At 38.4% G+C, this 26,624-nt stretch overlaps 1 protein-coding gene and 1 long non-coding RNA gene across 3 annotated transcripts in view; one reads left to right on the top strand and one right to left on the bottom strand.

The window, feature by feature from the left end:
- The window catches only part of spag16 (sperm associated antigen 16), a 773,550-nt gene that overhangs the window by 59,007 nt on the left and 687,919 nt on the right, over window positions 1–26,624 (bottom strand). The gene's annotated exons all lie outside the window — the stretch shown is intronic.
- The window catches only part of LOC140728169 (uncharacterized), a 131,678-nt gene that overhangs the window by 60,435 nt on the left and 44,619 nt on the right, over window positions 1–26,624 (top strand). The window contains exon 4 of the long non-coding RNA XR_012099007.1: window positions 4,861–4,924. This is a non-coding gene — a long non-coding RNA (uncharacterized lncRNA). The remainder of the gene's footprint in view (window positions 1–4,860; window positions 4,925–26,624) is intronic.

Here is a 26,624-nt window from a genome sequence, read left to right as displayed (position 1 = left end):
CTGCAAATCACAGGCAAGGCCAGTATATATTGACCTTCCTTAGAATCTCTTGACAAGGAAATCTTGAATCCCTACAGCCCTTTTGATGAGTATAGTTCCACAGTGCTCTTGGGAGAGAGGTGCCAGGATTTAGACTCTGACAATGAAGGATTGAGAATTTTCCCAAATCAGAATGGTGTGTTATCTGGAGAGCTGCAGGTGTTCTAATGTACCAGATGGCTTTGTTCCTCTGAGTGGAAGAGGTTGCTGGTTTAGCGATGCACTGTCGGTGGGTAAGTGCAATACACTTTGTTAGCTGGTGCACGCTTCAGCCACTTTATCGGTGATTCTGGGAACAAAGTTTCGTCTTATTTCTTGAATGCTGCTAGAGCTGTATTCAAGATAAGTATTTCCATTTTATCTTTTTAGATGGTAGAAATTCTTCTGGGGCATCACAGGAAATGTGTCAGTTACTGCTGGATACCCAGATACTGATTTGCTCTTGTAGCCACTAGATTTATGTGGCTGATCCAAATGAGTTTTCAACTGAATTTCTGGACAAGAGCAACCCCAGGAAGCTGAATGGGAGTGGGTAGATGTGACGGGGCTGGTAGTACTATTGATTGTCAAGTGTAGGTGGCGATTGCTTTGCATTTTGAGGGGTGACTGTTACATGACATTTTGGCACCTGTCTGAAGATTGTCCAAGTTTTGTTGGATTTGGACTCTGGTTCATTGTTTAATAATCTGTGAACATCTTTAGTTCTGAATTGGATCGAAGGAAGGGCTTTGATGAAGCATATGTATAAAGTTTTACCGAGTGAGCAGCCTCTAGAAACTCCTGCAGTGATAGGACAAAGATATTATGTTCAAAAACAAATACCGTACAAACACAAGAATCTTTTGTGTGAAACATGATTCCAGTCTTTGAAATATTACATCTTTGATGTCCATTGACTTAAGTGTTACCAAGATCCATGTTGTCATAGGTAGTCACTTTTACTGTGCTTCTGATTTTTTTCAGTTTTATTTGTTTATTTACTTATTTATATGTTATTATTACTTGTTTCTTTTTGTATTTGCACAAATTGTCAGTCTTTGTGTGTAGTTTTTCATTGATTTTATTGTAATTCTTTGCTCTACAGTGAATGCCAGCAAGAAAATAATTTTCAGGGTTGTATTTGGTGACATAAATGCACTTTGGTAAAAATTTACTTTGAACTTTGACATTCATTTTATTTTTGAGTTGTTTTGAGGAATTCTCAGTGTATGTGGCTGTAGTCAATTACTATTTCTAAACCTGGAAATGGTAGTATTTTGAAAAATCCCCCCCCCCCTCTTCTCACAATATATGAACTTGGGGAGAGGCCCTCCAATAATGATATAAGACAAATTGGGAGAAGCAACTTCTATGTTTAGTACTAGTTAGAAGAGAGCCAGAACCATAGAAATTTAACACAATATTTACTTTGATAAATGTTGATGAACTGGTTTCTGGGCTTCAGAGTGGATAAAAATGTGATTACAATATACAAAATACCACTGTGAGGATTCCTTCAGAGAAGCTGAATACGGTCAAAGATTGCTTCTCTGTCACAATGCTAGGAGAGAGTTCATTTAGTCTCTGACTTCAGAGCCTTTTAATTCTCCACCTCTCTTCTCCTTTCCCTCTTCTAGAATGTTACTTGGCTCTATGGACCTTTCTACCTGAAGAACTAAAAAGTATCATCACCAAATATCTAGTGTTTGGATAGAACTGGTGTAGGTTCAGATTGAATTCTATTTTAATCCTCAGTAGTTACGAAATTCCAATTATCTCTAATAATCATAATCAACTGTCCATACATTCAATCACAAATAAAACTACAAGTGATTTTGGATGTCGTTTAAATAGAAAAGTGAGGGCAAGGGTTTTTCTTGTTGGTAAACTTTCCTTTTGGATTATTGTGGTCCAGTTTGGCTAGTTTGAGAACAATCAATATTGAACAAGGATTGATATGATCTAAGTACTCTGTATACCTTTAAAATAAGTATATTTCTGTTAGCATGCTCTGCGATTTGATAAATGGCACAAATCATGTTAAAATTGTATACATGTGATTTGTACAAGAAACTGGAAGCAAATCAATTCCCATATTTATAATAATAAAGTCACTACATTCCCTGATTTCATGCCTGTATATGGGGAATTAATGTATGGTCAGTCGTGATATGACTGAATGATAAACAAGCTTGAGGAATTGGAGACACAGGAAAATGTGGATGCCGAAAACTGAAAAAAAAAACCAACAAACGGAGCAACTCAGAGGATCAAGCAACATCTATGGAGGCAAAGGGTTAGTTGATGTTTTAGGTAAAGATACTGCATCAGGACTAAAGAACTGATGGTCCCTTTTGTCATCAAACATGCTATTGACAGTGGATGCCAATATTTGTGGAATGCTTTATTCTGAAGCACTAGATTCCTTGACAATATAAGGATAAAGAAAATGATCTAAATGTACAATTTAGAAATCACTGTGATCCTCTTGTCCAGCTTCAAGTACCTGTTCTGTGTGCAGTGAAAAGACTAGCAGATGCCTTTTCATGCAGAGAGCATTCTGTCCCCATGGCATCTTCAATATTTCAAGTCAATTTATAAAATGTTAGCACATCACTGAGGCTTTCACTTGTGCACTGAGAGTGCTTTCCCTCCATTCTGTGCTTCAGAACCAATTAGCTTACAGCTAACAGATTAAATAGTTTGAAGAAATCTCAGTGAGTAAGTGCACCCTGGTGCCACCATAAAATATAATTTCTTTTTAACATGTGAAATAGAGTTTTCAAATTGGACTTCAAACGCATTTTACTGTACTTAATTATCAAGGTAATGGTTAATGGTTTTAATCATGCTTTAGTCTTATAAATATAGACAAACCTAGATATCTCCACTTTAATAGAAGAATTTAGTACTTGCAATTTAGCCTGTCTGTTATATAGATTACACAGATTTAGCTTGTCTGGGATCGCATTACTGTGAGATGCAACCAAGCACAACTATATGCTGATAAGCAACACATTTGTTTTGTTCATTTCCCCTTATACACCATACCTTCCCAGCTGATATAAATGAAGACCCTCTAAAATAAAAAAAATGCTTACGATGTCTATCTCTGGCATTCTTAACTCACTTTACAGTGAGATAGGCAATCATTCAGTATTAAACAATATCACTTCTTAGAGAGCAACTGTGCATATAGTATGAATACAGTGAAAAATATTGGAAGCAACTTTACTAAGGATTGCTACAACACAGTGATTATCCAGTTACATTATTAATACTGATTCTACAATGATCTGATTGACTTCTAGACTTTTTCCACTTTATGCCAGTGCAAGGTTGATTACTAATCAGTAGAAACACTGCAGTATCTAATTTAGAATGACTTCATGTCATTGTTATTATGGAAATAAATTAAATGGTTATGCCCATCAATAAATTATTTTAAATGTATACTGTACAACATTTTGTCAGTAACTTCAAATCTGTTGATCTCTAGTCTTCAAAAAGTAAACGGTACTTAAGTATTTAAATAAAATAATTTTGTCATGACTCCCAATTTACAGATTACTCAACAGATGTAAAGATTAAAGGGGATGTTTATTCTTCTTAAAATGAACTCCCCACAAAATCTCATGTCTGGCCTATTGTTCATTTCTGGTTTTATTTGCATTGCACTGTGGGCCTGCATTTCAACTGCCTTAAGCCCAGGCTCTAAAATCCGTCTCAAAATCTGTTCATCTCTCTCCCTCAGTATGAAGATCTTCTATACATTTTTTTAAACTAAGGATTTTGTTACATGCCCTGTCATGCAGTTCAGTAGAAACATATTTTCTAATGTTCTTATGAAGCATCCTGGAATATTTTATTTGGGTAAAGATACTACCAAAGACACATCATTCCTGTTGACGTCACTCTCGTATATTTCAAAACAGCATCATCTATTGTTTGGTTTACTTGCCTGATACTCATGTTACAATAGACCAGCACCATTAGAGTAGGATTTACAAATGGTAAGTGAAAACCAAGTCTTCTGAAAATTGTATATAATCATGAATGTACTTAACAATTGGGTGCTAAACTAAATTGTAGTGCAAGTTAATTTATGGTCAAGATGGAAAAACGGTTACAAACTTCATTTTAATTACTAATAATTTTTTCACTTTGCATGTGCAAAGGCATTGGAAAGAATATAAATCAATGATGAAAACGTAATAGACTGAGCCACATGTACAACCTCAAACACTTTAAAAAGTTATAATTTGTTGCTCCATGGAAAATCCTCTTCATACATCAATCTGTGTGAACCAGTGGTATTGATAAATTGGACTTCAGTGTTACTGAATTAAACACTTAAAAGCACTTAAAACTCTTCCTGTGTTTTCCATATAGGTTAAGCCTTCCACAACTTTGGCCCAATGACTTCATAGCACTCTCTACCATCTTCAATTATGCACATCCTCTGCACACTACCTTGTTTAGTTTTCTGCTATATTTTAATGCACTTGAATGATTTCTCCTTCACCTACCACAATGACTGGGACCTGAACCACTTGTACTTCTGTTGCCTTATTATCCCCTCGCCTCCAACAGTTAATAGCCATTATCCCCAATTCAAAATATCTTTTTTTCTCAAATACATTGTTTGGTAATCTGGTATGCGTTAGACTTGATAGAAGTTAAATAAGAAATTAGCCTGAATTATTCTGTAGCATTGACATGTGTATTGTATACAAGGGCAACCTCTTGTAGAATGTGCCTCTTTATAGTACATATGTGTTGTGAGGATAGTTTCATGTCTCCTGCATGTGGTTTAAAAAGCTTCTTTTCTTTCCTTTCCAGTTCTGACAAAGGGACTTTGACCTGAGATGTTATATCTGTTTCTCTTCTCACTTGGCCTGACCTGGTGAGTATTTCCAGTTTTGCAGTGATCCAGTCTGATGTAGCACATTTGGTATTCACAATGTTGTCTCCTCTACATAAACTGTGTGTATTAGAGGCACAAATACGTAGAAAGTTTACAGATAGGTGTAAAGAATAATAAGTTTGTAATAATAGGTGATTTTAATTTCCTTATATTATCTGGGTCTGCCATGATGCAGAGGGCTTGGATGAGGGGGAATTTGTTAAATGCATCCAATAACATTTCCTACTGTAGATTACCCTAATTGAGAAGAGGAAACATTGTACCACCTATTGGAAAATGGGTGAGTCAAGGCAAATGCTGATAAGTGTGAGGTGCTACATTTTGGTAGGAATAATCAAAATAGGACATACATGGTAAATGGTAGGGCATTGAAGAATGCAGTAGAACAGAGTGAACTAGGAATAATGGTGCATAGTTCCCTGAAGGTGGAATCTCATGTGGATAGGGTGGTGAAGAAAGCTTTTGGTATGCTGGCCTTTATAAATCAGAGCATTGAGTATAGGAGTTGGGATGTAATGTTAAAATTGTACAAAGCATTGGTAAGGCCAAATTTGGAGTATTGTGTACAGTTCTGGTCACCGAATTATAGGAAAGATATCAACAAAATAGAGAGAGTACGGAGAAGATTTACTAGAATGTTGCCTGGGTTTCAGCACCTAAGTTACAGAGAAAGGTTGAACAAGTTAAGTCTTTATTCTTTGGAGCATAGAAGGTTGAGGGGGTCTTGATAGAGGTATTTAAAATTATGAGGGGGGATAGATAGAGTTGACATGGATAGGCTTTTTCCATTGAGAGTAGGGGAGATTCAAACAAGAGGACACGAGTTGAGAGTTGGGGGCAAAAGTTCAGTGGTAACACGAGGGGGAATTTCTTTACTCAGAGAGTGGTAGCTGTGTGGAACGAGCTTCCAGTAGAAGTGGTAGACGCAGGTTCGGTTTTGTCATTTAAAGTAAAATTGGATAGGTATATGGACAGGAAAGAAATGGAGATTTATGGGCTGAGTGCAGGTTGGTGGGACTAGGTGAGAGTAAGCATTCAGCATGGACTAGAAGGGCTGAGATGGCCTGTTTCCGTGCTGTAATTGTTATATGGTTATATGGTTAAATGACCTAAGTGTCAGTAGGTGAGCAATAAGGGACCGGTGAGCATAATTCTATATGTTTTAAAATAGTTATGGAAAAAGACAGTGTATGTTCTAAATTGGGGCAAGGCAAAATTTGAAGGTATTAGATAGGAAGTTGCAAAGGGGTGGAGAGGCTGTTTGAAGGTAAAGGGATGTCTGGCAAGCTGGGGCTTTTAAAAGTGAGATGGGATAGTTTAGGGACAGCATGTTCCTGTTTCAGTGAAGGGCAGTGTTGGCAGGATTAGAAATTCCTGTCTGATGAGGGATATTTGGTCAGGATAAAAAAGACACTGGGATGAAGAAAGTCCCTTGAGGACTATTGGAGATATAGTAGTACACTTAAGAAGGAAATCAGGATGGGTGAGGGACATTACATAGCTCATGAAGATAAAGGAGAATCATGAGAGATTCTATAAACTTATTAAGAGCAACAGATAACTAGGAGAGAATAGGCCTTCTTTAGGATCAACATGGATATCACAGGAGATTGGAAAAGTCTTAAATAAATAATTTTCATTAGTTTCTACCAGTGAAAAGGTCATGGAAGTTAAGGAGTTAAGGAGAATGAATAGTGTTGATTTGGAAGATATCTGCATTGCAAAAGAGGAACAATTAGTCATCTTAAAGTGTATTGATGTAGATAAACTGCTGGGGCCTATGCAAGTATACCTTTGGACAATGTGGGAAGCTAAGGAAAAAAGCACAGATGCCATGGCAGAGATATAGAGGTACAAACAGTCAGGGGGGTAGCACATATTGTGCATTTATTTGAAAAGGATAAGAAGAATAATCGATGGTGTTTTGCTTAGTGAGTGCAATGTCATTGGTAGTGAAATCATTGGACAGGATTGATTAGAGGTAGTCAACATGGCTTTGTTGTGGGAAAACATACCTTATGAATTTTAGTTTTTTGAAGTCCCACATAGTAGGCAAGTCTGGAAGATTAGATCACATGGGATCCAGGGAGGAAGAGCTAGCTAATTGGCTATAAAATTGACAAGGGGAAAAGGCCAGTGGTTGTTTTTCAGACTGGAGCCCTGTTACCAACGGTGTGCCACAGAGAGTGGTGCTGGGAACACAGTTGTTCATCATCTATGTTAACAATTTGGATGACATTGAATGAGAAGAATGAGCGGGAATCTTATAAAGCCATAAAAATATGGAAGGAATAGATAAAATAGGAAGATAGCTGTTTCCTCATGTGAGTGAGACTAGAACTAGAACTAGCCTTAAGATCTGAGGAAATAGATGAGGAGGAAATGCTTTTCCAAAAGAGTGGTGAATCTGCTGAATTTTCTGCTCAAAGAAGCAATAGAGGCTACTACAGTAAAGATATTTAAGATGCAGTTAGATAGATTTTTGCATAGTAGGAGAATTAAGGGTTATGGAGAAAATGCGGGTAAGTGAAGTTGAGTCTATGGACAAATGAGACATAAATGGTAAATGGGCCAGATGGCTTACTTCTGCTTCTATTTCTAATGTTTTTATGTTGTTAGCAATGGTATGTAAGTTTATGGATGTCATAAAATTGCTGGTATTGTGGGCAGTGGGATGTAGATCAACTGGGGAAGTGGGCCAAATAATGACACATGGAATTTAAAATGAGTAAGTGTGGGGTGTTGCACATTTGCAAGTTAAACTAGGGCAGGTCTTGCATTGTATATGGTCGGGCCCTGGAGATGTAGTAGAATAGACACTGTTGCAGGAGTACAGGTACATACTAATGTAGCTGTACTGGTAAATAGTTTCCTAAAAGTGGAGACACGGATGGAGTTGTGGAAAAGGCATTTAGCATGCTTAACATGAGAAAATCTACAGATGCTGGAAATCTAAAAGAAGCGTGTCAGCCTGAATCACTGACTGTTTACTCTTTGCCATAGATGCTGCCAGACCTGCCGAGCTCCTCCAGCATTTTGTGTGCTTGGCATTTTATTGGTAAGGGCATTGAGTGGAGGAGTTGGGATATCATGTTACAACTGCACAAGTCATTGATGAGGCCACACTTGGAGTATTGTGTGAATTCTAGACACTCAGCTACAGGAAAGATGTCATTAAGATGGAAAGGATGCAGAAAAAAATTCAAATATGCCACTGGGACATTCTGCATTATAAGAAGAAGCTGGATAGACTGGGAATTCTTTCCTCTGATGAACAGGAGGGTGAGAGGTGACCTTACAGCAGTACGGCTAAAATCATGAGAGGCATACTTAAGAGGTCAGATTGTTTTCTGACTAACAGAGTGCAATCAGTAAGGATAGACTGCAACAACTTTGCCATGATTATTCTAAATGCTGGTGTTCTACAAGGTTGCATCCTCAGCCCCCTACTCTTCTCCTGTACACTTTTAAAGGCCAGCATCTTACTGCAGGTTATCAAGCTCCTTTTCTTTCATTCCCAGTTTTGATCAAGGACCTTTAAAATGAAATGTTAACTCTGATTCCCTTCCCACAGATGCAGCCTGACCAGCTGAATATTTTCAGCATTTGCTTTTTATCTCTGATATATTATGCTTGTGTTATGTCATTGCAATGCAGATACCAAATCTGTAGTCTGATATGCATGCCTTTACTATGTTGTTGGGTTCTCTATTAGTTAGTTAGATTGTATTAGATTGATAAAGAAATTAATGGATGAAATGCCTGGGCAGAGCTGTGGCAGGTCAATCCGGAAATAGGCAAATGTGAAGTCATGAGAATTATTGTCTGTGGAACCCATAACCTAATAAGTAAGTCAATATATGTGGAACTGACTCCCAGTAAGAATTATGTGTTCAGTATGTGTTCTAATGCTTAGGGCCTGTCCTCCAGAGAGAGCTGGAGTATGTATATCTGTCTACTGCTCTGTAATTTTACAGTATTGGCTTCAAGTTCTTGGCGTATTCTTTAGCCTCATCTTATTCCAGAGTCCCTGTTATTCCAAAGTCACAGGGAGTGGTAATATTCCCAGACATTTGCTTCTGAAAATCCCTATAACAACAGCAGTAGTGAGGAGGTAGCTGGGGAATTCTTCAAATTGTAGTATTTGAAACAGTAAACAAAATTGAGTGGAGAGAATGGGTGGCTGTTTTAAACTCCGTTCAACTTATCACCAATGCTCAAGTACTTAAAATATGTGTGTAAATGCTCATGTATTTTTAAGTACTTGAACAACAGGGAAGGTAGTTAGGACCTGGAGCCATATCAAAGAAATGGAACTGAGATGCAGATCTTTGAGGAAACAAGGTTCCAAAATTATGTAAAAGTTAATTTCATTTATAATATGGGTGTTAGAATTGTTCCTGGTGTCTACATTATATCAAGGTTTGACTGAAAATGGATGTGTCTGGCTGATTGATGCTGTTCTCCAAAATCAGGAGAGCAGATGGTTTTTTGGCAGAGGCCATCTGGCTTCATCTCTGTAAAAAGTGTTTTTGTAGACATGTGCACTCAGGGGGCTTGAAGAAAATAAACTTCCTAAAGTTTGAAACTCAGGCTCACATGGACACAAGAAAGTAGGAGTAAATGCAGTCCATCTGGCCCCGCTAAGACTGCCTGGCTATTTAATATGCTTGTGGTTGATCTATACTAGCCACAACTATTCTTCTGTGTTGACTTCATAGCGCTCACCAAGACAATCTTTCAAAAATTTATTTTCTTACCTTTTTTGTCAGTCTGTCCTGGAGCATGCTGTTTAGTGGAATACAAGATAATCAAACATTTACTATACATTTCTTTTTTGCACATAAGTACCAAATTCTTGCTGCTATACCTCTTTCTGAGTCTCCTCCTCATTTATAAATGTCTTGCGGACATGTTCCTAACCTCCAATGTCCCATTCCTTGTATTTGCTATTTGTGTCTCCTAGAACAAAATCTCCCCTACTCCTGGGCGAACTCCTTGAGATTGTACTTCTAAATGACTGCATTTCTGACGCCTTCCCCACACACTCCCATCCTTACAACTTTCATAGGCAGTATTCTCCATGACAAGTTCCACTGAGGCATCCTTCAGTCTTCAGTGTGCTTGCTCCCGCACAAACCAAGATCATGTTATCCATGACCTCTTCCTCCTTAATCAATTGATTTCCTTTCTTTTGAAGATGCAGTCTTTTACTACTTAATAGAATGTTTACAACCTACGCTCCTTTACTACAAGTATCAGCTTTGCCTTGCTGTAGCTGACAGGATTTAAGATGGCACTTTAGAACAGTAACTTGCCAAAGGAGGGTGATGTTATAAAATGTGTAATTTCAAGAAGAACCCAGAAGTTCTTCATGATGTCATGGCCAACATATATCTCTCAAATAGCTTCACTAAACTGTTCACCTGGACATTTCTTTATTTGTCGTTTAAGGAATTTTACCACGAGTACAGTATTTCCCAGATAACAAAATGTGTTACGTGAATTAGGTCAATAATTGCTATTAAACTTATTGAATGTTAAGAAAATGTGCTTGAAAAGTGTCTTCTGATGAGTTAGACTAGTGGTTGCCAACCAGTCGATCGTGATCGACCAGTTGATCTTTGAGACTTTCCCAGTAGATTCCCAAAAAAAGAAAAATAAATACACAAATACTGCTGTAATATGAGCATTATAAAAATAAGTAATACTAATTAGGATAATAGTAATATAGCAATACTCCCACAATGGAAAGCTGTTTGTAAAGAGAGGTTGTTTCTGGGGTTCCGGGGTTTTACTTCCATTCTTTCTGCTTGGTGCGCATGAGATAAAGACTTTTCTGTCCACAAGAAATGAGGAGCACGAGGAACTGTCAGCTGATGCGTGGCTACTGGATTTAGGGTTTCTGACAAACCTAACAGCTAAATTAAATGCACTTAACAAGGAGCTCTCTGGAAAAGACCGACACCTGCCCCACACGATAAACACAGTAAATGCATTTAAGGCCAAGCTTGGTGTTTGGATTTCAAATTTAAAGAACGGGAGGCTGACACACTTTCCCAACTTTGAGAAAATGTTACAGGTCATCAAGGAAAAAAATGCTTTTTGCCCTGAGCAGTACTGTGCTTACCTAGACAGACTGGCAATAGAGTTCGATCGGCATTTTGGGGAGTTAAATGTCATGAAAGATATTGCTGCATTTATTTCAAACCCATTTCTGCTGATCAATATAGAACAGATAGCAGCCAAATTCCAGCAAGTATTTGGTGTACCAAGTGATATTGAAATGGAAATAACTGATTTGCAAAATTACATTGAGCTTAAAGCAAGATCAAGGGACGGTGACTTTTGGGGGCTTGTCAGCAGGGAGAAGTTTCCTCATCTCACCATCGCACTAAAAGTCAGTGCCTACTTCGGGTCAACTTATCTGTGTGAAATTGCATTTTCACAGATGAAAATTATTAAATCTAAGTAGAGGAGTTGTCTTACTGACAGACACCTCACAGACTGTCTCAGACTGGCTGTCTGTAGTTATGAGCCAAATTTCAGTGAACTAGCAGAAAGTATTCAGCTGCAGTCATTACACTGAGTGCAACAGTCACTTTTTATTCATTTATTTTTCGTGTTGAAATAAAATTAAATTCATATATTCATATATTGTACATTAATATATTGTAATAAAATTGATCAAAATGTTATAGCATATCACATAAAGGTATACCACTCTGTAATCAAAAATTTAAAGATAGGTCATACATCATAAAATAAATTTTTTATATAAAAAAAAGTCAACCCCCTACCAACTACCAAAGAAAAAAAGCTGATGGATGATAATGGATAAATTAGAAAAGAAAACATATTCGCTTAAGAAGAGAAGGTAAAAATATACATAAAAGTCTGTGCACTGTTAAACTTTATAAATTGGAAAAGTAATTTAGGAAAGGTCCCCAGATATCATAAAAAGATTGTTTCGAATTTAAGACTGAGCAGCGGATCTTTTCTAAATTTAAGTAAGACATAATATCACATAGCCATTGAAGATGTGTAGGAGGGGTAAACTCCTCCCATTTAAGCAAGATTGCTCTCCTTGTTAAAAGAGAGGTAAAAACTAAAACCTGCAGGTTAGAAGTATTTAAAGTTATATCTTCATCTGCAATAATACCAAACAAGGCAGTAAGGGGATTTGGGTCAAATTGGACCCTAAAAAGTTGTGAGAAGGTATGGAATACTACCCGCCAAAACTTTTCAATTTTAGGGCAAAACCAAAACATATGAATTAAAGAGGCATCAGCAGAGTTGCATTTATTACAAAGTGGAGAAACATTCGGATAAAAACTGGACAGCTTCTGTTTAGAAATGTAAGCTCTATGAACCACTTTAAATTGTAGAAGAGAATGACGAGCACAGAAAGATGATTTATTAACCCGTTTAAGAATTTTATTCCATCTATCATCAGAAATCTGACAATTTAGGTCATCCTCCCAAGCTTTTTTTATTTTATCTAAAAAGTCTTGTCTAGATTCAATCAACAAGTTATAGATACCGGTAATAGAACCATTAACAAAAGGTTTTAAATTTAAAAGATTGTCCAGTAAATTTTTCATCAGGACCTATAGGAAAAGTAGTTAATTGGAAACGTAAGAAATCTCTAATTTGAAGGTATCTGTAAAAATGTGTTTTTGGGAGTGCAAATTTAGTTGACAATTGGTCAAATGAAGCAAGAGATCCTGAGATAAACAGGTCCCAAAAACACTTAATACCTAGTTCATCCCAATCCTTAAAGACTTTGTCAGTCATGGAAGGGATAAAAAAAATAATTAAGGAGAATGGGAGATGATAATGAAAAATTCGCTAAACCAAAAAATTTCCTAAATTGAGACCAAATCCTTAAAGTTTGCTTAACAATTATGTTATCTGTTATTTTATTTGCTGAAAAAGAAGAATATGATCCAAGAAGAGAGACAATAGAGGAATTTTTACAGAATTAACTTCTAAGGAGACCCATGATGGGCAATCTTTACGATAAATATAATAAGACCAGAAAGTAATATTCCTTATATTGGCAGCCCAATAGTAAAACCTAAAATTGGGTAGGGCTAATCCACCCATCGCTTTATTTCTTTGTAGGTAAACTTTACTTAAACAATCTTGCTTATTATTCCAAATATAAGATGTTAAAATTGAATCTAAAGAATCAAAGTAGGTCTTAGGAATAAAAATAGGTAAGGCCTGAAAAAGATATAAAAATTTAGGGAGAATCTTCATTTTAATCGAATTAATTCGGCCAATTAGGGATAAAGAAAGAGGAGACCATTTAGAAAGCATCTTTTTCACATAATTCAATAAGGGGTTTAAGTTTTTTTAAAATAAATTCTTGAAGTTTTTAGTAATTGTTACACCTAGATATGTAAATTGACTTGTAACAACTTGGAACGGAAATTTGGCATTTGATGACATTAGGTCATTTAAAGAAAATAGCTCACTTTTATGTAAGTTCAGCTTATATCCTGAAAAAGAACTAAACTGGGAAATTAAAGAAAGAACCCAAGGTAAAGAAGTTTCAGTGTTAGAGATAAAAAGTAAAATATCATCAGCGTATAATGAAATTTTATGAGTCATACCTTCCCTTAGTATACCAGAAATGTCCTTAGATTCTCGAAATGCTATTGCTAAGGGTTCTATAGCTAAAGCAAAAAGTAAAGGACTAAGAGGGCAACCTTGTCTAGTTCCCCGCTGTAATTTAAAGGGCTTAGAAATTTGAGAGTTAGTAATAACCTGAGCGGTAGGAGACGAGTAAATTAATTTAACCCAATGAATAAAATTAAGCCCAAAATTAAACTTTTCTAAGGTCTTAAAAAGATAATTCCACTGAATTCTATCGAAGGCTTTTTCTGCATCTAAGGATAATATACACTCTGATATTTTTTTGGATGGTGAATATATCACATTCAATAACCGACGTATATTAAAATGTGAGTAACTATTTTTAATAAATCCTGTCTGGTCATGTAGTATAATAGATGGTAAAATATTTTCAAGTCTTTGAGCTAAGATTTTTGCATCAACATTTAATAAAGAGATCGGTCTGTATGAAGAACATTCAGCTGGATTTTTATTTGTTTTAAGAATAAGAGAAATAAAAGCTTCATAAAAAGATTGAGGGAGTTTACCTGATTTAAAGGACTCTGATAAAACAGAGGATAAATAAGGTGTAAGTAACGTAGTGAAAGTTTTATAAAACTCCCCAGGAAAGCCATCAGGTCCTGGGGTCTTACCAGAATGTAAAGCACGTATAGCCTCAGCCACGTCTTCATTGGAAATAGGCTGATCTAACTGTGTTAGGCTATCAGCAGACAATGTAGGAATGTTGATATTACTGAAAAAAGCATTCATATAGGTATCATCTAAAGAAGAGTCAGACTGATACAACTTAAGGTAAAAGTCTTTAAATGCGTTGTTAATTTCAGAATGGTTGGATATCCTAGTACCATTATCTTTAAAAATTTCTGTGATTTGACGATTAACTGTAAAAGATTTTAAGCGATTGGCTAATAAACTACCTGTTCTATCCCCGTGAATGTAAAATTGAGTTTTATCTCTCAGCAGCTGTTGTTCAATTGGGTAAGTCAGAAGAAGATTATACTTGGATTGGATTTCAATACGCTTATTATATATAGTTGGATCTGGAGATAGGGCATACTTTCGATCAAGATCTTTTAATGTAATTCAAATACAATTAGCCCAGATAAAAGGCCTCAAGTTGGAAGCATAATCTGAGTTGTTTTTTCTCTAAACAATTTTTTTACATCTCAGACAAGCCACTTAATGTTGGTCATTAAGCATCATCCATAGCAAACTCTCTGTATTTGATTCAGAATCAGATCCATGGTGAACAATTTAGTAGGTAGATCTTGCCTTTCACTGAGGCCAAGGTAGGGGATCTTGGGCTTAAAAAGGTTGGTGACCATTAAGTTAGACTATGGCATTAAGAACAGAGGAGGTGTGGGAATAAAAAAGGTTGAATAATGTAAAAGGGAAGAATAACAATAGGACATTTTAGATTAAGAGAGAAAAAAAGATTTGAATAGAATATACTTGATACAAGTGAATACATTGGTGTGAGATAGATGATATATATAGGGCAGATGGTTAAGAATGGCAGGGTACATTCAAAATAGATTAGTGAGCCAGTTGGGTTTTTATAGCCATCTGCCATCTTTGTTACTTTTATTGATACGAGTTATTTATTGCCAGGTTTTCTACAGTATTGGTCTAAGCCTCACCATTAATGTTGACATTGACATAACTAGATTACCAGGATAGTTGCCTCTCAGCTGTATTAGCAAATAAATTTGAGGAGCTGGGTAAGATTAATCTAAGGATCCTTAAAGTAAACGAATTCTGGCAATCTTCCAGAAATCATTGAAAACTGGGAAAATGCCTGGATTAGACAAAGAGGGATGTTAGTCCTATATTTAAAATAAGATTGCCAAAATGACTTAGGAAATTACAAAGCAGTTGGTTAGACATTTACTTGTGGTTAATCAAAAAAAGATATTAGATATACATTGATGAAGGTGTAGTCTTATTAAATGAACTTTCCCTCGGGAAGTGACAAAGGAAAAAGATGTTGGCTATGATAAATTTCAGTCAAAATTTTTATCCAGTTTCTCTGCAAATGCTGGTATTGAGAAGGTATGTTTCAGTGGAAATATTTTCCGATAGATTTGCAACTTGATTGATCATTAGAATCCAAAGGATGGTTTTAATTATCTGCCTCAAAGAATGTTATAACTCAGATCTCAGTGGGGCCTTTTTGAGACCTTTTACAGTTAATATCTTCATTTAAAAATCTAGAACCAAGTGTCAAAAATACATTCGCCAGTGAAGCCGCAGGAGAAATAGATTAGGACTTTGGCAGGCAGATAGCAAAAGAGAGGCAATATGGAAAAGTGTAAGGTTTCATGGAAACAAAAATTAAGGAAAGGACCATAAATAGAAAGGAATTAGAGCATAGGAAAATGAAAGAGATCTGTGATAACCAACTAATAATCTATTGAAGATCCAAGAGATGCAGATGCTGGAATCTGAAGCACCATACAAGATGTTGGAGGAACTCATCAGCTGAAGCTGCACCTTTGGAGGGAAGTAGACATTCTACATTTCAGGACGAGGCTCTTCATCTGGGCTCTAGTTCAATAATACATTGAAGTTATTTCATATTTCCATATAAGATAGAAGAAGCTCAGTCCACACATTGAGTCCTTACCAGCTTGCATGGCAATCCAATTCTCCCACTAATCTTCCATATAACCAATTCTTCCCACTTCCTTTCAACCCATCCAGATGTTCACACTCACCTGTACACTGCATAATTTATAGTGGCCAGGTATAAGACCAGAAGACCATAAGATATAGGAGCAGAATTAGGCCATTGGGCTCATCTAGTCTGCTCTGTCATTTTATTATGGCTGATCTAATTTTCCTCTCAGTCCCAATCTCTTGCCTTCTTCCTGTATCCCTTCATACCATGACCAGTCAAGAATCTTTCAACCTCTGCCATAAATATACATAAAGACTTGGCCTCCATAGTTGCCTGTGGCAAAGAATTCCACAGATTCGCCATGCTCTGACTAAAGAAATCCTCCGCCGCATTCTAAAAGGATGTCCCTCTATTCAGAAACTGTGTCCTCTCATCTTAGTTTCTCCCACCTTAGGTAACATCCTCTCCACGTCCACTCTATCAAGGCCTTTCAACATTTGACAGGTTTCAATGAGGTTACCCCTCATTCTTCTGAATTCTAGTGAATACTGGTCCAGAGCCATCAAACACTCTTCATATGACAAGCCATTCAATCCTGGAATAATTTCTATGAGCCTCATTTGAACCGTCTCTAGTCTAAAATAGAGGGGGGGGGGGGGGGGGGGACTGCTCACAATACTTCAAGTGAGGCCTCGCCAGTGCTTTATAAAGTCTCAACATTACATCCTTGCTTTTATATTCTAGTCCTCTTGAAATGAATGCCAATATTGCATTTGCTTTCCTCACCACTGACTCAACCTACAAATTAACCTTTAGGGAATCCTGCACAAGGACTCCCAAGTTCCTTTGCATCTCAGCTTGTCTGTATTTTCTTTCTGTTTAGAAAATAGTCAACCCCTTCATTTCTTCCACCAAAGTGCGTGAACATGCACTTCCCAACATTGTATTCCGTCTGCCATTTCTTCATCTACTCTGCTGATCAGTCTTCTGTAGCATCTCTACTTCCTCAAAACTACTTACCCCTCCACCTATCTTCTTTCTTTCTTTTCTTTCTAGTGTCTGCAAACTTTGCAACAGAGCCATTAATTCCATCATCTAAACCACTGACATATAACATAAAAATAATTGGTCCACAGGCCCCTGTGGAACACCACTAGTCACCAAAAGTCACTCCTTGCCTCTTGCCAGTCAGCCACTGATTTATCCATGCTGGAATCTTTTCTGTAATACCATGTGCTCATAGCTTATTACGCAACCTCAGGTGTGGCACCTTGTCAAAGGCCTTCTGAAAATCAAAATACACAACATCAACCAATTCTCCCTTGTCTAACCTGCTTGTTATTCTTCAAAGAATTCTAATAGATTTGTCTGGCAACCATGCTGACTATTGCCTATTGTATCATATGCTTCCTAGTATCCTGTATCCGACATACTTACATGTCTTTGGAATATGGGATTAAGCTGGAGCTTCCAAAGGAATCTCATGTGGTCATAGCAAGTTCCATAAGCTGCATGAACACTCGATGCCAGTGAAAGAAGTAAATTAAAAGTTGTGACTCTCTAGTAAAAATAGTGAGGTGATCCTGCCACTGCTGAAATTATTTACACAATTTCACTTATTATCTACAAGTCAGTATAAAAAGCATTGTACCTACTTAAAATATAGAAGTGAGCAAACAGAATGATAAAGAAAGTGGATTAAGAAGTGCAGTGATGTAAATAAGGTTTATTAATACTGGAAAATAAGTTAATATGATTGCTGCCTTTCGGATTCATAAAGAATTAGATGGCATAGACCATTGAAAACTGCTTCACCTTATTCAGAATCAAGCCTTTCTTAAGGAATGATAATTTCACAACCAATTGGCAGAAACATTGGTCTTAATTTGAAATGAACTGATGGGGGTTAAAGAGGGTTTGGGGGCAAGGGAGTAGGTAACTGGAGCTTCTTATCACTATTGGAGATGGCATTGTACAGAGAGTGTTGTTGCTGGTTGGTGGAAACATTTGTTGTAAAGAAATTGTGACATGTTATGATGCTAGAGTGAGATTACAGGAAAGTGGAGATGGAAACCTTAGGAAACAGGACATAATAAATGGTCAGAGATATTTTAGACATACGGTAAGGAGATAAACAATTATTGCTAAAAGTTAGGAGTGGCTTGCTGTTTAAAATGTATTCCATTTTCAGAATGGAGATATTATGGCAACAATGCTTGATGTCTAATTCTTAGTGATAAAATGGTGGTGAAACACTCCCTTGAACTGTTGTATTTCATCTCGTGAAGTACTCCCACATAGTTATTGGAAGAGACTGCTAGAACCAAGCAAAAATGAGAGAATGGCGATATCTCTTATACATTAAGATGATGTGATTTGAAGAGGACCCTGCAGGTGGTGGTGTTTCACGTATTTGTGGCCTTTGTCATTTTCAGTGGTAAAGGTTGCAATTTGGAACCTGGTTTTGAAGTGGACTGAGTGAGTAACTACAATTCATTTTTGTGGATGGTGCTATAGCTGTAAAGCAACAGCGTTGAAGCAATACATTTGTAGCTTGGTGGATGGAGTGCCTATTAAGCAGGATGTATTGTTCTGGATGCTTTCTAATTACTTTGAAAATGGAATCATTCAGGTGAGTGTAAATTACTTTATCAAACTCCTGTAGATGTTGCAATGGGGCCATCTGGAAGAAAATCACTTGCCACATTGTACCCCACATCTGCCCTTCTCTTGTAGCATAGTATTTATTTTGTTTGTCTCCTTAGTTTTTGGTAAATGGTGAGTAAAACTGGTGGAAGCCTAGTTACATATGCCACTGAAGATCAAGGGTAAGGAGTTAGATTCTTCTTGGAGATATTCATAGCCTGGTGTTTGTACTTACTTTTCTTACCACTTATTAGATTAGCCTTACTGGTCATATGTACATCAAAACTTCGAAACATAAAGTGAAATGCGTTGTTTGCCTCAATGACCAACACATCCAAGGGTGTGCTAGGGGCAAATGCAAGTGTCGCCACGACAACTTACTAACTCTAACCTGTATGTCTTTGGAATGTGGGAAGAAACTGGAGCATTCAGAGGAAAATCTGGTGGTCATAGGGAGAACAACTCACAGACAGCATGGTAATTGAACCCTGATCGATATTTTTTTACAAACAGAATTTTAAAATGCTGTGCTAACTGCTATGCTACCATGCCAACCATCGCTATGAACTCAGCACAGAGTGTTGTTGAGGTCTTCCATGATGCACGGGTAGACTTCTTCATTTGCTGAGGAGTTGTGAACAGAATAGAAGATTGCACAAACATCAGCTCTGCCCTTACAAAATAAGATGGTTTACTTAGTAGGAACTATGAACTTTTGTGACTAGTATGATTGACCTGTAGCTACCCCAAACATTATCTTTAGTGCAGGATGTTATTGTAACAACTGAAGTTTTGACCTTGATGTCCACAGATCTGATGTCAGCAAATTTGACCAAATGCCAAATTTGGTGATATGTTGCTGTGATGTCAGGACCGTCACACTCTAAAACTCAGCCCTTTGATTCATGTTTGGATCAAGGCTGGAGCAGGGTGTTTTTGAAAAAAAAACAAAATGAACACAAGTGAGTAGCTATTAATGAATAAATGCCATTTGATAGCAATCCCAATATCCCCATTCATCATAATGCTGATGATTAAGAGAAGATTGATTGGTGGTGATAAGACAGATGGATTTATTCTGCATTATGTAGACGGAACATACTCATGCAGTTTTCTAATTTGTCAGATTGATGCTGGCTGTGAGCAGTTAGTTCTGAAGCAGAGATGTTCAGTACTACAGCGATGTTGTCCAGTTTCTTAGCTTTTGTGTATTCAGTACTCTGAGGCACTCGATTAAATGTGAAGTAGCTCAACATGGTTGTGATTGCTTAAACCCTATCTTTGGCATTTATGTGCTGGGCCCTGCGTTCTCTAAGTGTAGGGATATTCTTGGAGTTTTCTTTTCCTATTTGCCATTTAAGTTTTTCCCATCATTCACAACTAGATATATTAGGACTGTTGAACTTTGATCTGATGTTGGCCGTGGGTTTGCTGATATCATTTTGTGTTGCAGCTTTAGTAGCTTGCACATCATTTTTAGATCTGTCAGCTGCTGATTTTAGCATGTCCTTTTTGAAACATTGAACCAGGACAGATCCCCAGCCTTGGTAGTAATGATAGAGTGTGGGATATACTGGGCTAGAAGGTCATTTTGAGAGTTTAGAATACAAAAGTGACAATGTAATGCTGAGGCTTTATAAGGCACTTTTGTATTTGTCAGACTGCATTTGGAATAATGGTGAGCAGTTTTGGGACTCTTATCTGAGAAAGGACATGCTGGTGACTGCAACATATGGATGTGGATGTGATTGATGAAGGTTCATGAGAATAATCCTGGGATGAAAAGGTTAACATATAAGGAATGTTTGATGGCTGTAGGCCTGTATTCATTGGAGTTTAGAAGAATAAAGGGAGGGAGATGTCATTGAAACCCAGCAAATATTAGAGAGAGCGGGTAGAACCATTCAAGGATAAAAAGGGTAAATGTGCTTGGATGCAGGGGTTATGAGTGAGATCCTTAATGAGTTCTTTACATTAGTATTTACCAAGGAGAAGGATGTGGAGTGTTGTACATGGTGACATATATGTACTTTGATAATAAAATTACTTTATACTTTGAACTTTAGGGAGATCAGTGTGAGCTTATTGATAAGCTAAAAAAACTTCGTGGTAAAGGAGGTGTTGAGTCTTTTAAAAAGCATTGAGAAGGATGGATCTCTAAGGCCTGAAGTGATATACTTCAGGCTATTGAGCGGCTAGAGAAGAGATTGCTGGGCTTTGACCAATATCTTTGTGTCCTCTCTAGCCAGAGGCAAGGTCCTGGGGGACTGGCAAGAAGCTATTGTTATTCTATTATTCAAGAAGGGACCAGGGACAATCCTGGAAACTATAGACTGGTGAGTCTCACATTGGTGGTAGGGACATTACTGGAGAAAATTCTTAGGAATAGGATTTTTGAGCATTTGGAAAACCATGGCCTAATTAGGGAGAGCCAGCATGGCTTTGTGTGGAGCAAGTCACGTCCTACTAACTTGATTGAGTTTTTTGATGAGGTGACAAGAGTGATTGATGAAGGTAGAGCTGTGGATGTTGTCTACTTGGATTTCATCCAAAAGTTTAAGACACATGGGTCCCATGGTGAATTGGCTGTTTGGATTCAGAATTGGCTTTCCCATAGAAGAAAGAGGGTAGTGGTTGAAGGGACTTACTCTAACTGGAGGTCTGGGATTAGTGGTGTTCTGCAGGGATCTGTACTGGGACCTCTACAGTTTATGGTGAATATAAATGACTTGGATGAAAATGTAGATGGGTGAGTTAGTAAGTTTGTAGATCATACAAAGATTGATAGTGTTGATTAATCTTGCCATTGAATTTAAGAGTCAGAGTTAGGTTGCAGCTTTGAAAAATCTCTGGTTAGACTGCATCTGTCATGGTCCGGTCCGTGAAGTCCACGTTCCAGCTCACGGTCCGGTCCGTGGACTCCAGACTCTGGGTCTTCCGGCGTTCCCTTGTCTCATTTGGGGCTTAATCGTCGGCACTTGATTCTCATCTTGGGGCTGGGAATATAAGTGGCCCTGGTTTCGAGGGTAGGGGCTGGTTCATCTTGTCAGTATCCTGTCCTCGCCTCCGTGGGGTAAGTCAGGTCGTCCTTGCCGTTACCCTATGGTGGAATCTGTCCCTCCTGGCCTCTACTGGGTAAATCAGGCCGTCATTGCCATTACCCTGAGACTGTTCCCTTCCTTCCCTACAAAGCCTTGCCCTGCACCCTGTGTCTGGAGCCTCACTTCGCCTTGCCTTGCCTCTGCCTGGAACCTCGCCTCACCTGTGTCTGGAGCCTCACCCTGTTTGGAACTGTCTGTCTGTGTCCACGCCTTCGCTAGGTAGGTCCAGCTGTTTTGCCACTACCTAGCGTTGGGAACTGCCTCTCCGTGTCCACGCCTTCGCTAGGTAGGTCCAGCCGTTTTGCCACTACCTAGTGTTGGGAACTGTCTCATCGTGTTCAGCGTTCTGTGTAATGAGTCCCGGCCCTACGTCCTGTACCCAAGAAGGGGTCCCGGCTCTGTGTTCTGTGTTCCTGTCTCTCCCTCGACTCTGTGTTCTGTGTTCCTGTTCTCCCTCAACCAAGGCTCTGTGTTCTGCATTCTTGTTCTCTCTCAACCAAGGCTCTGTGTTCTCGTCTTGTCGATGTGCCTCGCCCAGCCCAGGAGTACCTTGCCCGGTGCTAGGATTCCCTCGTCCTGTGCTGGGCTTCCCTTGTCCTGTCCAGGAGTCTCACACCCAGTCCTGTTGCTCTCCTCATCTTGTAGCCATGTCTTGTCCTCGCCTGGTTCTGGAGTTTGAGCCTGAGTCAAGACCCAGGTTCTGGGTCCTTGTCCAGTCTCTGGCTTGGAGGCCAAGCCCAAGTTCCTAGTTCCCAGTTCCATGTCCTGGTTCCACTATCCTTGTCAAGTCCTAGCCCAAGCCTGGATTCCTTGTCTCATCCGGGGCCTGTGTTGTGTCCAGAGTCCTTTCTTCCTCACTTCCCCTGTTTCCTTCTCACGCCTAGTCCTGTTCCTGGTAGTTCAGTGTCTGTGTCTTGCATTTGGGTCCACTCTCAACACCCACTGTATGACAACATCAGGAAGTACTGCATTCAATTCTGGTTACCCCACTATAGGAAGGATGTGAAGCTTTGGAGAAGGTACAGAAGAGGTTCGTCAGTATACTGCCTGAATTAGAGAGCATGTACTATAGGGAGAGGTTAGACAAATTTTGATTGCTTTTTCTCTGAGGGGTGATATCATAGAAATTTATATAATTATGAGAGACATAGATGGAATAGATGAGAGTAAGGCACCCTGATGACATGACCCATCCATTGGAGTTGATACTGCTTTATTGTTGTGAAAATACTGTTCATGTTAGCCTCCTCCAGTATGCTGGTGTTAGTGCATATGTCCTTCCAAATGATCCTCAAAACCTTTGTATAAGGATCTTTGGTGGTATTGTTCCAGGGCTTTCAGATGCCAACTGTAGCTGGTCTATGAGTCAGCTCCGTACAGTAAATAGCAAGGGTGACTGCTTTATATTGCTCAGGTGGTGGTTGTTCTGAGTTTTTGTCTGCTTTTGAGGAGAGAATGCCGCCAAGGTAGGGAAAGTGGTCTACATCGCAAAGGTGAAATCATCAATTTATATGGAGAGCTGAATATATGGTCAGTTTTGCGGTGATCAATATAGGACCTGTGCCGTTTTTATATTCATGGCAAGGCCCAGGGCCCTATATGCCTCAGCAAAGACATTCAGGATACATTGGAGATCTGAGCGTGTTGTGATGGCATTGTGATCTGCATACTGAAGCTCTATTTTAGGGGTGGTGCTGACCTTGATCTTGGCCTTGAAATGATTGAGTTTGAAAACCTTGCTGTCCATTCTATACACAAGTGGGATTCCCTGTGGCAGGTCTTGGCCAATGAGGTGAAGGATGGCAGCAATAAAAATGGCAAATAGGGTGGGAATAATGATGGAGCCCTGTTTGACTCCTGTCTTAAAGCAAAAGGTTCTGATTCGGCATCGCTCTTGCTGAGTACTGTGGTGGCAATCCACCATGCAGTAGCCTCAGTATTCATAAGTACTTATCCCCAAGCAAATCCTTTTCCTCCGGTTTAAAGAAAGTCCTGGTGGGCAAGGGAAATGCTTCAAAGATAACGTCAAAATTAGACTGACGAAATTCAAGATAACATCAAAAACTGGGAAGGCATTGCCCTCAATAGATACTCCCAGGGGAAAGCTGTACAAGGGGGAACTGTGCTACATGAGAACCATCTCTATGGTGCCGTAGGGAACAAGTAACAGCTATGAAAGGAGATTCTGAACAATCAAAAAAAATCCAGCCACTAACCACAGCCACCACTTACTCTTGCCCACACTGCACCAGAATGTGTGGATCCCGGTCTGGCCTTTACAGCCACCTGAAGACCCACCAATAGACAACCCCTTAGGAGAACATCATACTCAACTCAAGTGATCATATTACTACTACTAGATGGTGTAGACAGCCAGTATATTTCTTGTAAGGTTGAAATATCTAATACTAAAAGGTATAGGTTTAAAGTGACAGGAGGAAGTTGAAAGAAGATGTATGGGCGCGTTCTTTCCTAACACTGAGAATGGTGGATGCCTGGAATGTTGTGATCAAGGCAAATATGAAAGAGGCATTTAAGAAGCTGTTAGAGAGGCACATGAATATGCAGAGAATGCATGAATATGGACCATATGCAAGCAGAAGATATTAGTTTAATTAGGCACCATTAACTTAATTAGAGCGGCACACTATCTTGACTCAAAGGGCCTATACTTATGCTGTAATATTCTATGTTCTAAGCATATTTGAAGTGTGTTTATGGCTGTAATGTGGCAACTTGCATATATAGCAAGCTCCAATAAACATCAAAATGATTGTGAAGAGATAATCTGTATGTTGGAATGAGGGACAGATATTGACTAAAACATTGGGAAAATGTATTCAAATTAGTGCACTGGGATCCTTTACATGCTCATGAGCAGGCAAATGGGGCTTTGGGTTCATTTTTCATCTGAAAGCACCTTCAGCAATGTATCTTCCTCTCAATATGGCTGTACTGTCCTCCTCCATTTGTGGACCACATAAGAAATCCTCATGTTAGCACACCTCATGCAGTGTGTAATTAAAAGCATATTTCGATCTGAAAATGTCATAGAAATAATTTGCTGCATGTGGACTGAAAGTTTGCTGTGTGTTATTTTACCCTGATTCAATTTGTTCGACTGTGCCTGAGTGATTTCATGAAAGGAAGTTTAATTAGGAATGAATACATTTGTCTAATATAGGATTGCATGGGCCTCAAGCTGCTGAAGTTAATTAAATGGTACACCTGTTATTGTAATTCCAAAAGCCAGGACTCTTAAATAAGCAAGATTGTATCCAGATTTGAATGATTTTATACTCACAAATTAAGTCTACAGTTTGTTTCAGAAATGCAAAAAACCCTTGATACTAGTCTTCTTTAACTATTTAGGTGACATTACTTGGAACACAATCCATTTGTTTCTTATTCACCGATGGCACTATTGTATTTAAGGAAAAACAGCTAATAATTCCTTTATAAGTGTTGTCACCAAGTTTGGTGACGAAGAATGTTGAAAGAGATCAAGGTATGAACTCTGGAAAGCCATCCGATGGGTGAAGTGGCAATTCTAGACTCCACTTGAATCAATGAAGCATGCTTGACATTCGTGGCAGGGGTTGAATACTATCACCTCTTAAGAAGTTAAATTAAGTGGCATAGATGACAGCAGCACCTTATTTCCGGATGAACTCTATGCTCACTTTGACCATCAAAACTCAGAGAAGCCATCACAAACTCCTGTACCCTCAATGATGCTGAGATTTCAGTCTCTGAGGCCAATGTGTGAGCAGCCTCCTGGAGAGTGAGTCCACGAAAAGCATCCAGCCTAGATGGGGTACCTGGCCAAGTACTAAACATACGTGCCAATCAACTGGCTGGAGTGTTCAATTAGATCTTTCACCTCTCACTTCAGCAGTCTGAGGTACCCACCTGCTTCAAACACGCTTCAATTATGCCAGTGCCTAAGAAGGATGTGATAACCTGCCTCAATGACTATAATCCAGCAGTTCTTACATCCACAGTGATGAAGTGTTTTGAGAGGCTGGTGATGGACCATATAAACTCCTGCCTGAGAAGCAACTTGGATCCACTCCAATTTGCCTACCGGAACAACACGTCCACAGCAGATTTCATTGATTCTGTTATGGTTATTATTCTATAGATTTATTGATTAGGCCCACAAGGAAATTAATCTGAGGGTTATATATGGGGACCTAAATCTACTTGATAATAAACTTACTTTGAACAACAGATAAGTGTTATGTTACTTAAAATGTTAACTTTCAAGCTTTGAAATGTGACTTCTCAAGTTTTTTAACTATACTGTAGTTGTTCAGTCAAATATTTATGATGAGTATTTTACTTATTTTAAATTTATATTTAGAGATACAGTGTGGAACAGGCCCTTCTGGCTTAACAAGCTGCATTATGCCAGCTACCCACTTATTTTAATCACAGGACAATTTATAATGATCAATTAACCTACTAATTAGTATGTCTTTGGAATGTGGGAGGAAACACACCTGCTCGAGGGTAGGATGTACACACGTCTTACAGATGGTGTCAGATTAAAATCGTAAATCCGATGCTCTGAGTAGTAATAATATTGAGCTAACTGATACATTACCATGATGCCTCAATTTCAAAGTAGATTTCGAACAGTCTGGCTACTTTCAACAATGAAGCC

Source organism: Hemitrygon akajei, chromosome 5, assembly GCF_048418815.1.
Source record: "Hemitrygon akajei chromosome 5, sHemAka1.3, whole genome shotgun sequence".
Lineage (NCBI taxonomy): Eukaryota > Metazoa > Chordata > Chondrichthyes > Myliobatiformes > Dasyatidae > Hemitrygon > Hemitrygon akajei.
The sequence above is the reverse complement of the archived record's forward strand: the minus strand, read 5'-3'. Positions and strand labels throughout refer to the sequence as shown.